The 11,028-nt window shown below is 41.3% G+C and overlaps 1 long non-coding RNA gene across 1 annotated transcript; it reads right to left on the bottom strand.

Annotated features, from left to right (window-relative positions):
* Window positions 1–258: 258 nt before the first annotated feature.
* Window positions 259–2,269, bottom strand: LOC117557165. Its single transcript, XR_004570668.1, has 3 exons — window positions 2,181–2,269; window positions 580–1,352; window positions 259–463 (listed from the first exon to the last, which is right to left on the bottom strand). It is a non-coding gene; the product is annotated as an uncharacterized LOC117557165 (long non-coding RNA).
* Window positions 2,270–11,028: the final 8,759 nt, after the last annotated feature.

Raw genomic sequence — 11,028 nt, 5'->3', positions numbered from 1 at the left:
GTATTTCTACTCACATTGTCTGAATAAATATATTGAACAACTAAGGGTTGATTTGCAGGATTGATTGCTTACTTAGCCCATATCAGTATATAGCATGAATAATAATCACACATCAGTCATATTTTTTATGAATAGTCATTTATTAAATATGAATATGGTAGTCCAAAAAACAGTTCCTGTCGTCAGAAAAGCACAGACAGATGTCACACTTGGTGCATTGGGTGTTTATGTACCCTTTACTGCAGTGTCTGCAGCGTCCTCTCTTTGTCTTCACTGGAAAATGTAACACTAGGTCCTTCCGTACATCCAGGGGAGGTTGTGATCTCTTGTATGGACTCCCATCACCTGAGGATGGTCTCTTCTGAGCAATCAACGGGCTCCTTGATGTCACCGTCGCTGCTGGGCTCCCGTTGCCTGAAGATGGTCGTCCTCTCTTTGGTGTTTTCAGAGGAGTTGTGTTCATCTGATTAGAACATAATCAAGATACATGTCAAAAAAACATTAGGATACAAGTCAAAAATATTACAGTGAAATATAAAAAAATATTACAAACGCCAAATAGCAGAAATGCATTCTTACCAGGATGAGAGAGGATGCTAGATCTGCCTGAAACTGTCTCCTGTTCAGGATCTCCTGCTTTGGCATCTTTAGAGCTCTGCAGTCCCGCTTGTAGAGGAGCCAGGCGTTGATCACAGCAAGGATGATGGTGTGCCAGAAGATCTACACGTACCAGCGTCGGGACTTCATGGGGAACTTATATTTGGCCATAAACGAGTCCAACAAATCCACACCTCCCATGTACTTGTTGTACGTAGCCACAATGGAAGGCCTCTCAACTTCTACGTAGGTTTTGTTGGCTTTGTCCCAGCGTTGAATGTTCTGCACAGGGTGTGGTCCAGCAAAGGATGAGACAAGTGTGACCGCTCTGCTGTCATACCATTTGACAGCACAGATGGTTGGTCTCCACTCGGATGTCAAAGCTTCCTCTCCCTTTTTTCTTCAAGCTCTTCTCCTCTTCAAGGCTACAGTTGGGTAAGCGCACCTGCCTGGCTGTTCCCACATAATGAATCCCGTGATCAAGGAGCTTCACTACCAATGGGACACAGGTGAAGTGAAGTAGTTGTCTGCGTAGATCTTGTAGTTCTGACCTTCTGGAAGCGTGGAGGAAAGCTTAATCACAACATCACCTGACAATCCAAGTTCAGACTTGACTCGTATCCCATTGACACTGCCTTGGTACACATCAAAGTCACAGATCATTCCAGAGATTCCGGTTCTCACCCACTTTCTCCGTTTTGGATGGCATCACATCCTGCACACTGAATTGAGGACCTCTCTTTGCTGGTGGCATTCTGAAATGAAAAAAGTAATTAATAAATATGTGTCAATAATACATATGCTTATTATATTGTAATAGATTACCTGAAGGAATAGATAGGGTGGTGGGACAAGTGTTCATTTTGTCTGGCTTAGCCTATTGTCATACTAAAAGGAATGCATGCACCACCCCCTTCCAGGTGTCCCGATGCAACAAGTATCTGAACCCTATTTACATTGTACACTTGAGTCACACAATACTACCTGGCTTAGCCTATTATCATAATAAAAGCAATACCTACACCCACACATGCAGGTAAACCAGTTCAACAAGTCACACAATGCTGTCTGGCTCATGATAATAGGCTAATTATCATACTAAAAGGGATACATCCAAGTGTCCCAAAACATTTCAGAAAGAACTGTTTCTGCCAGAACCAGAGAATAATTAAATGTATTTTTGTAATTAATTAACTGATAAGATACAAGTAGAGTTTACAATATTACTACAGATATAATTTCACATACTTTTATCAGAAATAATGTATTCATTTATTCAATTCTGATCTTAATTCAAAATCTTAACAGAGGACACATTTAGAACTTAGTTATAGTGAATTATCAAAGACATTATATTTCTATTCGTGTTTTATTTCCACATTTGAACATATAAGAAGGGCGGGGTCCATGACAGGTGCTCATGCTATTTTGACTACCACACTGGCCCAGTGTTGTACTATTACAACATAGACATAAGCTGCTCAAAATCAAACTTGATGAATGTATTCCACAAAAACTAAATATGTACATGTTCTAGACATTGTAATAATGACAACAACATTTTTTTGAGGCATTTTACTTACTTGAATCTGACAATTCCAGTCCAATAAAACAAAGAGATGTTGCTTGTTTGAAGATTCGGAGCCTGGTGTAGTGGACTAGTGCGTTGGTGTTCAGATCAGGGGAGCACAGATTCAAACTCCACTGCAGTCAGCATGTCGTTGTGTCCCTGGGCAAGACACATCACCCCAAATTGTTCCTGTGGGGATTGTCCACAGTATTGAGTATGTAAGTCGCCTTGGATAAAAGCGTCTAACAAGTAACATGTAATGTAATAATGTAATGTATGGCCAGAGGGCAGGACCTATAAACACATGTACTACCCAATAGCATTGTGAGGCTGAACAAAAGGAGCTTTTAACTATGTAAATGTTTGTTTAAGAAAACAAAACATTTACTGACTTTTTTTAGGATAGCTTAAAGTAATGTTGTAAAATTACAACAGTGGGCCTTACAGGGTTAACCCCTATAAAAACATATTTTTAGGTTTAAAAAGGTGCCCACACTTAATAGATACATCTTATTTATGCACAAACGATTAAACAATCACACATAATGTGTAAAATTGTTCTACCCTCGTCATAAAATAAAGAAAGAAAGAATCAAAGAGAACATGAGAAAATCAACTATGATTGAATACCTGTAAAGGAAATTGAAATTATAAATATATTTATACATTATAAATGTCATATTCAGCCAGTTTTCTTGCCAAGTGCTCATAACACAAAACCACAAAAACGTGTCATGTCCTTCCAAAGCGAGCCATAACACTGTTACCTAAATTATTTATATCAGTATTTATTTGTTCACATCCTCTGTGAATTCACTGCAGTTATTAAATCCAACAGCAAACACCAGTCATGAAAAACTAAAAACACAAACTGTTAAAACCACTCCTGCAGTTGAACCATTTCTAACATAACGACTGACAGATAGTGGTTTTACAACCCAATAATGGGTCATTTTGACAAGCTGCATGATGAACAAAATACTGTCTGATACTTATTTAAAGCAGCCTCCATTGGACTTCTTTCTTTTCTGCCGTGACGTAGTGACATTACTTCATAACACTTGCACTTTTATTGGATAGCACTCCAACACATTGTTATATGCTAAGGGAAGGGACATCTCTTAGTGGTTGACCAATCAGGGATTTTAAAAATAGTTAGTCCAGAGGTCACAAAGTTTGACACATTTAAAGAAGAGAGCAGGATGTAAAATAGAGACACAATTAATAAATGTTTCCTGATTTTGTTTTTGCCTTTTATCTGTTACATCTATACGAATGTTGGTATTTATATACATCTTCTTGCTTGTTTTTATTTATTTATTTCTCCTTAATAACTGCCTTCAAATTTTATAATTGTATAATGTCTTATTTTTGCACTATGGCTTAATGCTTGTAATGTTCTTTGTGAAGCACTTTGAATTGCCTTGTTATTGAAATGTGCTGCCTTGCATCGCACCACTCTCACATTGTAAAGGTTTATTCCAACGTTGCAGAAAAACACAGGACATTCAGATGTATTTTAATGGGTGTGCTACAACACACAACATGTTCTTTTCCAATCTTAATAAATTGCAGGAGTGACAATGAGCATGCTGTGTCAGCTGTCAGCTCACACTTGTCCTGTGATTCACTCAGTGTTTCACATTGAACTCACAAGGTCAGACAGTAATTGACCTGCCAGGGATTCACTGCCTGTGATTTAGGAGAGTCACAATATGCAGCACATACAGAATTCCTGCCGGGATGCAGGGGAGAAGGTAAATAATGCTGCTGCTGTGTCCCTACATTATAAGAAACAGCAACAAAAAACATTTGAAGTGATAATTTGGTAAAGTAAGAACAAACTTTACTTAATTTCAGAAACAACACAAGCTAATTTAGAATTTTGTTTGCAATGTTGAACCCATATAAATATTTTTTCTGCAGCTTTTTAGCTCAAAGATTTATTTTAAATCAAAGAAAGCAAAGTGAATTTGAGGTGAAGCAATTGCAAAGCTGGTTAGCCCTGCTTAGATATTTGAAATGAGGAACAATTTCCTGCATTTCTAGGGGATTCAAAGCTGCTACATAAACATACATGGACAAAGGGGTCATACGTAAATAGCAGCATTTTCTGAGGACTATTGTAACTGGCTAACGTACAGATGCCATAATGCCTGTATCAGGAAATTGTATAAAAGCTCAAACTAAACAAATTAAAAAAATGACTATGTAAGCCCAAAATAACTCCTCAATTTCCAACACAAGAAGAAGATTTATGAATGTTTGTGGTTAATTTGTGGAGGATTTATTAACCATTGTCTGCGACAGATACTGCAGATATCATAACCTTCCATTCAAAACCCAAACTGGTTTCTACTGTAGCAGTGAATTAATATCAAAATCATAAAATCGCTTTAATTTATCTGCGTCCCAAATTTGGTGTTATTTCGGTGACATTACTTAGGGTTTGTACATCCTTTTTGTTTATGGATAATGAACCCTGCATGAGTTGTTTCCACAAATATGAGATTAAATGAATTTGAAATTGTATCAATCAATACATTTCTTTACTGGAATCAGTGTGTTTGAGTGTGAGACTTCAGACAGAGATTTCCTCCCAGTGGGACAGAGGAGCCTCCACTGTCATCTGATGCCAACCATGACAGATGTACACACACACACACACACACACACACACACACACACACACACACACACACACACACACACACCGTTCCAACCTTCTCCATCTGCTCTATCTTCGTGACTGGCCTATGAATGATACACATATGTGTGTATTTGTGTGGAAGTGTGTGTGTTGGCCCTCGACTGAAGGCCATGTGGGCCCCACGGGCGGTGGGACTGCAGCCCATCTACTCGCCTGTCTGGATGTCAGTAAGTGTTCATTTTTGGAAATGTTTTGCACAGACAACAATGAATGTCTACAGTATGTGTGTTCATGTTTCTGAGCTTGTTCAGATCACACGGAAAATCTGAAACTCAAGACTTGCTGGGATGTATATCATCTTTATACATCTTAGTAAATAGTCTCGTGAACAAATTCCATGAAAAAGGGACTATTAATAGTTTTAAACTTGTGATACACTGGAGCGTGCTTTACCAATTAGATAATGCTGTCTCAAAATCCCTTGCCTCAGCAACATGTAACGTGACATATGCCAATAACATTGGTCAGGTTACAATAGCAGGGTGTAAGGGCAGCAGGATTCTCTTCTTTTACACTTTATTTTCCTTTAAAAAGGAGGTTTAATCAAGGTCAAGAAAATATAATAGAAAATACATGGGACGTGATATTTTTTCACTTTTCCACTGCATCTTGAAACCTATGGAATAATACAAAAAAAATGCACATGGTGTAGTCCAAACGATAGCTGAGGATTCTGGGTAGTGCAGTGTCTTCTGCCATCCTTTACTCCGAAAAAATATTTGTTTCTCCGAATCGAAGGGGAAAAATACAAAAGCATTGCACAACATTTAAACCAATCAATGTTGTGTAATTAACAAGGATAATCTGGTGTTTTTTAGTCGATGAGTAGTGCAGATATCACTGTAAAATCAATCGACAGTAAGGGGAATACTTACTTCCGGGTGTACAATTCTCGGTTATCCAATGAGAATGGACGCTCACATTGCCTTTAAGGGCAGCCGACACAAACGAATGCCGTGCTTCCATGAGCGTCAAATCCCGCCGCAGATGGGAATATATTGCAATCAGTTGAAAGCTATTTGCGTCCCTTTATGAAGCTGAAGGAGCCTAGGACGTCACAACTGGACGCCACGGACACTGACCAAACGTCGCTCCTGGACGATTATGGAGTGAGAGTGTGTTGGTTGCATCACTACGGTCAACTCAGCTATCTCTCGCGTTCACTTGGTCAAATCAGCAGCTATTCATTTTTGAGTGTGCAATTAATAGCGCCTTTATGGTAATCGCTGTACAAGAGTAAAATAATGCATGTTTTTTTCTGCTTTATTTGCAATACAAGTCATTTGTACCATAAGTTCTTGATAAAACTGACAGTTTGACTCAGTCCTAGTTTGACTGCTACAATAAAATGAAGTTTTTACTGTGTACTTTTTGGGTAATACTCTCTCAAAGTCCCCTCCTGAGAACAAAATCATGCCACTTCTGCTATATTTGATGAGATCAAATTATTTTTAGCAATAAGTTCTTAATAAAATTGGTACTGTTGGACTCAGTACTTGTTAGACTACTACCCCAAATACAATGAAGTACTTTTACTTTGTACTTGTTGAGTACTCTGTCAAACTCCCTTCCCGAGTACAATAATGCATGTTTTTAGCTATCTTTGATGAGACAAAATTATATTTTGCTATAAGTTCTTAATACAATTGGCACTGTTGGACTCAGTACTACTTGGACTACTCCCACAAGTACAATCAAGTGTTTGAGTAATCCCCTGTCAAACTGGTCTCCTGAGTAGAATAATGCATGTTTTCCGCTATATTTAATAAGCGTTAAAAGCGTTCACAATACTGGGAGGCTGTGGCTCAGTGCTTAGTGTGCTGGACTTCGAATCATTACATTACATTACATTGCATTTAGCTGACGCTTTTATCCAAAGCGACTTACAATAAGTGCGTTCGACCAACAAAATACAACTTGAAAAAAACAGAATCATATAAGTACATCAGGTTTCATAGAGCAAAAACATTTCAAGTGCTACTCAACTGGCTTTAGATAAGCCAGTCCTTTATTAGTATAAAAGTGCTTCGTTAATAGTTCTATCGCTCGAAGTGGAGTCGAAAGAGATGAGTTTTCAGTTTGCGCCGGAAGATGTGCAAGCTATCTGCCGTCCTGATGTCAATGGGGAGCTCATTCCACCATCCTGGAGCCAGGACAGCAAACCCACGTGTTTTCGCCGATGGGAACTTGGGTCCCCCTCGCAGCGAGGGCGCAGCGAGTCGTTTGGCTGATGCAGAGCGTAGTGCAAGCACTGGGGTGTACGGTTTAACCATGTCCTGGATGTACGAAGGGCCAGATCCATTCGCAGCATGGTAAGCAAGTACCAGTGTCTTGAAGTGGATTCTAGCAGTTACCGGAAGCCAGTGAAGGGAGCGGAGGAGCGGAGTAGTGTGGGAAATTTTAGGAAGGTTGAAGACCAGACGAGCCGCTGCATTCTGGATGAGCTGCAGAGGTCGGATGGCACATGCAGGTAGACCAGCCAGGAGGGAGTTGCAGTAGTCTAGGCGTGAGATGACGAGAGCCTGGACCAGAACCTGAGTCGCTTTCTGTGTCAGCTGGGGACGTATCTTCCTGATGTTGTAAAGCGTGTATCTGCAGCAATGGGTTGTAGCAGCGATGTTTGCAGTGAAGGACAGGTTGTTATCTAGGGTCACACCCAGATTCCTTGCAGTCTGAGTCGGGGAAACAACTGAGGTGCCGATGTTGATTGTTAGGTCAAGAGTGGGACAATCTTTTCCCGAAAGGAAGAGCAGCTTAGTCTTGTCAAGGTTGAGCTTGAGGTGATGAGCAGACATCCACTGAGAGATGTCAGCTAGACAAGCAGAGATGCGTGCGACGACCTGGGTCTCTGAGCGGGGAAAGGACAGAATTAATTGGGTGTCGTCAGCGTAGCAGTGGTAAGAAAAACCATGCGGGCTAATGACTGATCCGAGCGAGTTTGTGTACAGGGAGAAGAGGAGGGGACCAAGAACAGAGCCCTGAGGGACCCCTGTAGTTAATTGACAAGGGTCGGACTCAGACCCTCTCCAAGTCACCCTGTAGGTACGGTCTTTCAGGTATGAGGTGAGGAGGGAAAGTGCAGAGCCTGAAACTCCAAGTTTTTGGAGAGTGCGAAGGAGGATCTGATGATTCACCGTGTCGAATGCAGCAGACAGGTCCAACAGGATGATGACAGAGGAGAGGGATGCAGTTTTGGCAGTGTGCAGTTCTTCCGTGACAGCAATGAGAGCAGTTTCTGTGGAGTGACCTGCCTTGAAACCAGACTGGTGCGGATCCAGAAGGTTGTTCTGATTGAGATAACAGGAGAGTTGTTTAAAGACAGCGCGTTCAAGTGATTTAGACAGGAACGGGAGGAGAGAGACAGGCCTGTAGTTTATAACATCAGACGGGTTGAGAGTGGGTTTCTTTAGGAGAGGGTTTACTCTTGCCTCCTTGAGACTGTTTGGAAAGTGACCAGAAGTTAGAGAAGTGTTGATGAAGTGGGTGAGAAACGGTAGAATATCAGGAGCGATAGTCTGAAGGAGGTTTGAAGGGATAGGGTCCAGAGGACAGGTGGTAGGGCGGGCAGAGGTAATGAGGGTAAGAACCTCACTTGGAGAGAGAGGGGAAAAGGAGGTTAGTGTTTTGGTGGAAGGAGGGTCTGGTGACCCAGCGGTGAGTAAAGGTGAGTCAGAAAAAGAAGAGCGAATATCATCAACCTTTTTTTCAAAGTGGGTAACAAAGTCGCTTGACAGAATCAGAATCAGGGGAAGACACTTCACCCCAAATTGCTCCTGTGGGGATTGTCCACAGTACTGAATGCATGTAAGTCGCTTTGGATAAAAGTGTCTAACAAATTACATGTAATATAATGTAATGTACAGATAATGTTAGACGGAGTATTTTAAGAGGATATGGTAGACAGATGACATCAACACTAGATCCACTAGATCAGTACTCCAGCAGCAGCATTGTTACCCCTTGGAAAGTCTTTAGAGACTATCTGTTACGGTTGAGCAGCGCAGGGAGGACCCAAGTGCAGACAGACGATTGTTTAACAGCAAACAACCTTTATTCAAGGCAACAGGATCAACAAAAAACCAGACAGGAACTCTTTCTCCCTCTAAGCACAAAAAGGAACCCACAAAACCCCAACAGAAAACAAGAACTTAAATACACACATGGCCAATCAAGATGACAAGACACAGCTGGGGAGGGGAGGGAAAACACAAAGACACAGTGTTGGGGCCAGAGAGGTTTTTACAACCCACCTCGGCCCGCGTGTCGTTTGGCGAGCTGCTTAAAATCATAACAGGAGGGAAATCAGAATACACCAGGATACCAGTTAAACAATAATCTGTTTTAATTATAAAAGGTAATAATGCAATGCAATACAATTCAATATAATACAATTAGGAGCACTCCTGCTCTAGTTTCTCGTGCTGGTGGGATCCTTCGGTCTTCGCAGCAGGAGGAAAAAGAGGACGAACTCAATACAAAACAAGCTTATATACCAGAAAACACGGGAGGAGCTGAGTCAGGTTATCTCATTGGGAGATGTAAAAAGATGGCGTCTCTTAGCGAATCAGCGCGAGCCAGGCAGATAATAAACAAGTGTCTCTGAGGTTGTAGCAAAATACATCTGGTGTCCGTTATCACACATTCTTGCATAGCTTTCCCCCACCCCCATCCTGCAACTTTCCAGAGACTTGAGTTGTGTCTAAAGAATATTCCCTTGCTCACAAAGATAATACATATTAATAATCTCATATTTCCAGCTTCTGGTTACACAGACTGCTTATTATGAATACAAAGTAATTAAACACACACATCTACTATTCAAAGTATGTAGACTTCACTGACATGTTGGAGATCTTAACAAGAAGGTACTGTCATCCACCTAGCCCCCTGTCCTGCATAACTACACCTCCCCCATAGAGTAATAAAAACCTGTTTACACCAACCACCCCACAATGTTCATAGCCATTTTAGTCCTCACATTTATGAAAGAATCAAACAGAGAAATCAATATAAAACACAAACACAGGTATTATTTGAGCAGTCTTCACATAGCTGCTCCAATAGTCTTATATCTGGGGGAAATCCCCCTGTTATTTGCACAGACTTTCTGAAAAACACTTAACTGGTAATCTTTTCACTCAAAACAGAACTCACAAATACCCAAAAAACCACCCTTTTGATTATATGTAAACGTGGAAGAAAAAGACTATTGCGCTAATCTACTTTTAAGAAAAAGGGAACATTTGTTGAATATAAAAAACCTCTCTATATTTAAGAGGAAAAATGTACTTTGTTCCTTCAACTATTAACACACAGGAATGTATAAAACCACACATATATTAGTGATAACATGATGCAACACACCTCTTATATATCAGGTGTCATTGAAATGAATATACCAAAAATACGCTGTATCAACTTTTCACTTCAAACTTTCAAGTTACTTCAATTTCCGCACAACAGGTGAACAGAATCAGGCAATCACACAGGAGGGAAAACTGAGGTTACCAACTGTAACCCCAGCTTCTATGAGTAAATGGCGCAGCCCTATAAGGCTATCGCTATTGGGTAATCCCCCTGCGCCCCCGCGCAGCACTGAAAACTTGTAGTCCACGCCCACCCGCAAGGTGGGCCCCACCCTCGGGCCTCCTTCCGGTATAAATAGGAAGGAGGCCCGGCAATCTGCTCCCATACAAAATAACTTTTCTTCAGCTATTCGTAGAGCCAGTGGGCCCCGCACTTAGAGGGCTTCGCCAATACTCATAGAAGCTGGGGTTACAGTAGGTAACCTCAGTTCTATTTCGTATATGGCTTCGCCCTCTAAGGCTATCGCTATTGGGTTAAGGGCGAAGCATGATGTAGTCTGCGCCCCACTGGGTCCGCCCGGCACTAGAAGCACAGACACACCTGCTCAATAACACCCCCATGCCTGTTGTGCCATGCGTAATGGCGCATCACCGTCCCTGGAACATAGCAAAACATGCCTATCTTCCCGACGGGGTGAAGGCTGGGAACAATACATACCGGCCGCTGTGAGAAAGTAGAGACGAAGGTCCCACCTTGCCCAGCGATCATAGAGGGGGAACAGCAGCTCTCTGCGTGTCAGACAGGTAGGAGAGCGCTCAGCTGGATCCCTGACGTCACTCACTCT

This window comes from Gymnodraco acuticeps, unplaced genomic scaffold (genome assembly GCF_902827175.1).
Source record: "Gymnodraco acuticeps unplaced genomic scaffold, fGymAcu1.1, whole genome shotgun sequence".
NCBI lineage: Eukaryota > Metazoa > Chordata > Actinopteri > Perciformes > Bathydraconidae > Gymnodraco > Gymnodraco acuticeps.
This window is presented reverse-complemented; position numbering and strand designations above follow the sequence as displayed.